Source organism: Benincasa hispida, chromosome 3 (genome assembly GCF_009727055.1).
Source record: "Benincasa hispida cultivar B227 chromosome 3, ASM972705v1, whole genome shotgun sequence".
Lineage (NCBI taxonomy): Eukaryota > Viridiplantae > Streptophyta > Magnoliopsida > Cucurbitales > Cucurbitaceae > Benincasa > Benincasa hispida.
Window position 1 is genome coordinate 39,039,916 of NC_052351.1, and position 7,502 is coordinate 39,047,417.

The following is a 7,502-nucleotide window of genomic DNA, read 5'->3' on the forward strand; positions in this document are numbered from 1 at the left end:
CATTCTCCTATCCATTATGGTACGCTTAGAGGCTGCAACAAGTCTGTTGGCTTCTATCTTTGGGTCTTCACTTGCTGACGCACCAAACACTTACTAACAAACTCATCTATGTCTCTTTTCATATCACACCACCAGTAATACCGTTTCAAATCCTGATACATCTTTGTGCTGTTAGAGGATGTATAAAAAAAATGGGGAACTATGAGCTTTTGTCAACAATTCATTCTTAAGGTCACTGTCTGCAGGTATGCATAAATGTCCCTAATAAAGGAGGCCATCATCTAAGGATATTGAAAATTCACTATCTCGTCCTAACTCTACTTGACAAAATTTCTTAACAAGGTAAGAATCACCTTGTTGTGTATCAATAATCCTCTACCTCAAGCTGTCAACTGTGTCAGCTGTGAAGTGACTTCCTCTACTGCTACCGCAATTTTAGCTCGTTCAAAATCATTACATAGATGAGTCTATTTGGTAATTAAGGGTACTGAATGAGTTGTTTTTCTACTAAGAGCATCTGCTATTACGTTTGCCTTGCCAAGATGGTATAAAATCTCACAATTATAATCTTTTATCAACACCAGCCATATGCATTATCTCATATTTAACTCCTTGTGAGTTAAGAAGTGCTACAAGCCCTTGTAATATGTGAAAATCTATATCTTCTCTTCATATAAATATTATTTCCAAATCTTTAAAGCAAATTCCACTGTTGTCAACTCAAAATCATGTGTAGAGTAGTTTTGTTCATGGTTCTTTAACTGGCCAGAGGCATAAGCAACCACTTTACCCTACTGCACCAACATGTACCCCAATCCTTTTTTGAAGGCATCACTATAAATAATGAAACTTCCTAATCCATCTGGTACTGTGAGAATTGGTGTAGAAACCAACTTTTATTTAAGATCCTGAAAACTGTCCTCACAAGCCTTACTCCAAACAAAAGAGGTTCTCTTCCTGGTCATCTGAGTCAATGAAATGTCAATGTGAGAAAAGTCCTAAACAAACCGATGGTAATAGCCTGCTAACCCTATAAAACTGCACACTTCATTGACTATTGTATGACAAGCCCAACTTATAAATGCCTCAATCTTTGTTGGATCAATAGATACCCCCTTCATTGGCACCACATGCCCTAGAAAGAACACCTAATGTAGCCAAAATTCACACTTGGAGAACTCAGTATACAACTTATTCGACCTGAAAGTGTTCAAAAAATTTCGTAAATGCTCCTCATGCTCTACCTCTATCTTGGAGTAAACTAAGATATCATCAATAAAAACGATCACAAAAGTGTCAAGAAAATCTAAGAGCACCCTGCTCATTAGGTCCATAAATACTACATGAGCATTAGTCAAGCCAAACGATATTGAATTGAACTCATAATGTCCATGTCTAGAATGAAATTTTGTCTAAGGGATATCGCTGTCATTTATTCTCAACTGATGGTATCCTGAATATAGATCAATCTTGGAAAACACTATTGCTCCTTGTAACTGATCAAACAGGTCATCAATCTTGGGGAGAGAGTATTTATTCTTGATGGTTACCTTATTCAACTTTTTATAGTCAATGAAAAGGCGTAACAAACCATCATTCTTCTTTACAAACAACATTGGTGCACCTCCAGATGACACACTCGAGCGTATAGAACCCTTATCCAGCCACTTTTGTAACTAAATCTTGAGCTCCTTCAACTCTATTGAGGCTATTGTATAAGAAGCCTCTGTGATGGGAGTTGTGCCTGGCTCTAACTCAATAGTGAAATCTATCTCCTGATATGGCGACAAACCCGGGAGGTTCTGTGGAAAAACATTTGCATAATGCATTGGCCAAAATACTTTAGATACCTTCGTTAAGTAACTTACTACTTTTATAGTTGAAATTACTTTGGGCAAGACTATGGTATTGGCCTCGTTAAACTTAATACTAGCTTTCGTAAGAGGATTAAAAATCACCTCTTTATGAAAATAGTCTATGTTGACATCATTGGCAACCAACCAATCCATGCCTAATATAACATCAAAATCACGTATGTCCAAGACTATTAAAGTCACATCTAATGTTCGATTCACAATTATAATCTAACATGCTTTTATCTTTTCTTTTGCTAACATAATTTCTCCAGATGGAGTATGAACTAATAAAACATAATGCAAAGGTTCCAATTCTAGCATAGCACGCTTCACAAATGCGGATGATATAAATGAATGGGATGATCCATCATCGAACAACACTAACACATGGTGCCCCAAGATTGGGAGCATACTTGTCACCATAGTGCTTGACTTCTCGACCTCCTGTCGAGTGGTTAAATAAACACAACCTTTTTGTTGCTACTTCCTACTCGAATCCTTCTGATAACCCGAAAACTGGTTCCAATAACCTGGTGCATTTCTGTTAGGGTGTTCATCAACTATGTACCCTTCCTGTTTGTAATGAAAACAGACCCCAGAGCCAGCCAAACATCGTCCGCAATGACGTCTGCTTCAAGAGTTACACAGTGGTCGACTTCTCTATACCATTACTGATTTGGAAGCCTTCTACTTGAAGTGCCAAAATGGTTTTCTAAATGTTGTCCCTTCTCCTGAAGCTCAGAAGTTTTCTGCAATGTCTTTATTTTCTGCTTCGAAGAGAATCGTGATTCCTACAATTTCATGTATTCCTTCCTTGCCATGGAATCTATCGTCGTAAGTATAAAAAAAAGTCGCTTCATAACTACTAGGCTCATGACCATATACGTGGCCTCTCAGTTCATCCTTTAGATCGTTGGCAAATCTTTTCGCCTTGTCCTTTTTTGTGGCCACCATTTTGGGAGAAAAACGAGATAGCTTGGTCCCTTGCTTCAGAGTCATGAATTTCTCCCATTTATTGTACCTCGTGTTGATGGAGAAGTTTTGCTCATAGAAGTGCCCTTTGAACTGTTCCCAAGTAATTTGGTCTCCGCTAGTGTCCATTAATCTTTCTATCGACTGCCACCAAATTTCTACATCGTCTGTCAACATTGAAGCTTATAGTCATTCGGACATTTCATATCAAAGAAAATAGTCTTGATAAAGAATATCCACTTCTCGACCTTCGTAGGATCCTTTAGTGACCCATCAAAGGTGCAACGGTTGTATTTCTTGAAATCCCGCAGGTGTTTGGCCTCAATTGAGAGATCTAAAGTATTCTGGTACTATGTCTAATTCTGAGCCTAAACCTATGGCGTCTGCACTGACAAGTTCGGTATTTGCTAAGACTGAGCTAACTAGGTCATTCGCTCGTCCATCACTTCCTTCACCCTACCTAGTACCCCTAACGTGACCGCTTCTCTTATCACTGTTGCCAAATCAGAAAACTCAGTCGGGATGATTGGGAGAACGGTGTATATGAAGGCACGATCATATTCCGAGTTCGACTCCTTGTTTGAACCCTTTGCCACCTTAACCCATAAGGGTTACTAAGCCTATAGGATTACCTAATCTAGAAGGGTCCTGAACTTGAGGGTCTTATAATGGGTTTTATGCTCTAAAACACATAGATAGTAAATGTAATTGATTGGTCGTCATCAATAAAGAGTTATCATGTTATTTCATCAATAAGGAGATCTTGATGTTAATTGAATAAATGTTATTGATTATGTTGTATTCTATTTTGTCTCAATGACCCTAAATCCAATAAACTAACATCCTAGGCTGTCTTATGAGTCCTGAACAGTATGTGGAGACATATAGAGATCAATTTTCAAGATACAACCTAAATAGTCTATAATATAGGATAAAACTAGGTACCTTATCCTGATAACACTATAGATATGACTCACTTTGTATCTGATACAAACGCAATGATCCAACGCGTTCGTGTAAGTGACATACGAGTGGGGTTATCTAATGCAATGAGTTTGCATAAGACCGAGCGGCAAAATAGTAATTACTAGATGTAATACCATTGATTAGTTAGATTTATATTTCACTAGGATGACCTAGGCAACTTAATCTTAATCTTGAGTATACTATGAATTTCTGTTCACGAGCGATTGTCCTTTGATTTGTATGGATGGGAGTGGCCAGATCGCCAACACAATAAGCCTACCATTTTGGGGACAAGCCTGGGCGAGGAGCAGGAAACATAATATTACAAGATGAAATTCCCTTCTTTTCAACTTTAGGGTAAATAGATGACTGTTCCTTTAAGTGGTGTCTTCGAGACATGAACAAAGAGCCCTACCCTCTCGTTGGCCTGAGAGGAGTTTTTGTTCAGTGGTTGAACCATAAACAGATTGTTCATTAGAGAAGCACTGGTACTTAAAAATATGGTAATTTGACCCAGTTAGTGTTATGAGCACTTGTGAAAGACTAACTTGCTATTATTGATCTATATTCGTGGACACGAAAATATATCAACAGTGAGAAGAGTGCAACTGTGGGTCTTTAGTGAAGTGTACTCACAATTAACGAATATTGATTAATTTGGTTAATGCGTTTAGCCAATTAATCTCATACTGTTGAAGCTTTTGATCTATAGGTTCATAAGGTCCCCTTGTTAGCTCGCTAAAGGATATTGATAAGGAATGATTTGAATAGTTCAAATCAATTGAGGAAATTTTATATTAATGTGATTAAGATATAATTAATGATAGATGTGATATATAATTCACATTATGTGATAGAGATATATTTGAATGATATTCAAATAGCAAATTTATGGGAATTAGATTCCTAAAGAGTTGTATACATATAAATATGTGTTATTTATATGTTAATTAACTCTATATTAAATATGATTTAATATAATAACTTAATTGATTAATTAATGGTTAATTAATTTATTAAGAAATTTTATAGAAAGGTGGATGCATATAAACATGTGATGTTTATATTTATTAATTAACTATGTATATATATTAAACTGGATTTAATATATATGATTATTTAATTAAATAAAAGTTATTTAATTAATTTAGAACAAGGGAAGAAAAGGAAGAACTTGGAGAAGGGGTTCCCCTTCTCCAAATAAATTCCTCCTTATGGACTTTTCTAGTGTAAGTTTTCATTTGATGAGATTTTAACTTAGTCACCAAAAGGAAAACCTCTCTTCACTCTCCTAAAAAAATTTCTCTACCTCTTCCTCTTTGAATTGTTGGATACTACTTATCTAATTATTGGAATTCCTAAGAGAATAACAAGTTTATTCTTGTGGTCATGTTCGAGATGGATTGAGGAGACATTTGTTTGAAAAGCCAGAAGAAGGTTCGAGAGGCCCAGGAGTCTACAAAGGTAAGAACGGTTCTTTTCCTTTGTTTTTCCTTCATTAAAGCATGCTTTTATGTTGTTTATCCCCTTTTTCTCTATTTAGCATGTTGTTTTTGTTTTTCATAAAATGTAAAAATCGAATGCAAGACGGTCCACACGCTTCCGCTCGGGATTCCAACATTTTGGACTTGAGAATCTCGAACTTGTGGATCCTAAACCTGTGGATCTTATACTGTCAGGTTTTGGCCTTCAAAATTTCAGCCTCCTCTGGCAATCTTGTGATAGCCTCTTCCTATAACTCATACCATTTCCTAACAATCATATGAAACAAAGCTTTATCAAATTATTTATCAAGAAAAAATGTCAATTACAATCATAAATCCAACATAATCTTGTGCATATTATCCCAGATACTTTTCTTAAAGGACATACCTGACGATGACGAAGAATTCGTTAATAGGCAAATGAGACAATCTGGACTGACATAGTAAGTTAGTCAACAGAGCCCAAAACATGGGCTCTGATATCAATTGTAACGACCCAACTTTCTAAGACAACTGCAAGGGTTTTTACTTTATGAATGCATAATCTTGTACATAAACATTTACATTTAAAACCAGAAAGTTGGACTGTTTTATTTAATAAAGAATTAGAACAAAATTTCACCTCAAAAATTCATAACGTTTTGATTTAAGGTACCCCTAAAACATAAACTTTTAAATAAGAAAAATTAACTGAAAAATCTTAAACACCTTAGCTCTATCATAATCTAAATCATGAAAAGAAAACAAGAAAAATATAAAATGACACAATAACTTGTATGCGGAAGCGTTTTTCTGGTCCCATTGGCATTGTTGCGAAAACGATAATTAAAGAACACAAAAAGGAACGTAGAGATAGAGAAGATCGACACACAGATATACGTGGTTCACTAACAGTGTGTTAGCTAAATCCACGGGCAGAGGGAAAAGAGTATTATTAGAGAGAATATTTTCAGAAATTTATATCATAACCACGCCTCTAAGATTAGAAAGTTTGTATAGCGTACTACTCTAAACCCTAGGGTCATAATCGTAAATAACTGCAAATAAATAAATAAATATGCTGAATATGAATTCTGAATAGATTCAAGGCAACAAACAGATTCAAGGCATTTTAACAGGCATTTTCACGGATTTCTCTTGTCAACCGTTCGTGTATCCTCTCCTTTACCTGAAAAACATATAAACATAAAGGTTGAGTATAAAATACTCAGTAAGTGACCCCATTATCAGAATCAGACTAAGCAATTGCAATGAATGCTTAGGGTTGGTGGGTCATGAATACTGCAATTGTTCTTGAATGGTCATCTTAGGGGATAACCTATCTCACCCTAACTCGCATGTCTAATGGCCTGATGGCACACTGTAAGAAAAACATGAAAGTGAACATGTTGATTCACGATATCTTAACATGCAAATGAACCCGTTAGGTCACGCAGGGCTAGTGGTCTAGTAGCGCACCGTCAAAACATGGAACCGGACTCGTCGGTTCATCATAATAAAACATACGATGAGATGAGATTCGTCTTTACTAGTCTAACATGTATCACATACTGTAACGCGAAATTTAGATTCCTTGATGTGCATGCATTGTGATGAAATGATGATGATGTACGCAAGGTTCATGCCCATGTGATACTACTTATAGAAATACGTTAATTAACAATGTTCTTGTAGTATGTTGTGCGTTGTCACAAGTTTCCTTGCGTTGAAACCAAGTATAATTTCACCGCAAGTTTCTCGGTGTGATCCGAGGTCGAACACAGAGACTGTTTGAGGTTATTGTATCCTGCTTGTGATACATGCGACCAGAGGTTTTCAATTAATAAAGTTGTTGTGTACAAGAATATAAACATGCGATAAAGTAAAGTAAGCGGTAAAGATGCGATAATAAAATAAATTGCGTTAAAGTAAATCTAAGCTAAGATGATACAAAATACAGGTTTCATGATACAAGATACTGAGGTCAAGGCTGGCTGTGAAGATTATGCAAAGATCGTGTATTGCGGGGACAAGTCTTATGTACGAAGCAGAAACAGAAAAGATAATTAATATAAACATCGCAAGTTTCCTAATTACGCTAAAGGTATAAGTACGGTTCCACTTTTCCCTTGACGTACACCTCTCAGTGATCGGCCATGCTCCCATATCTCTGTGGTGAAACAGGGACAAACGTAATGAACGCAAGGTTGCTTCCATCTCTGGAAGTACTTCTTACTTTAGTTAA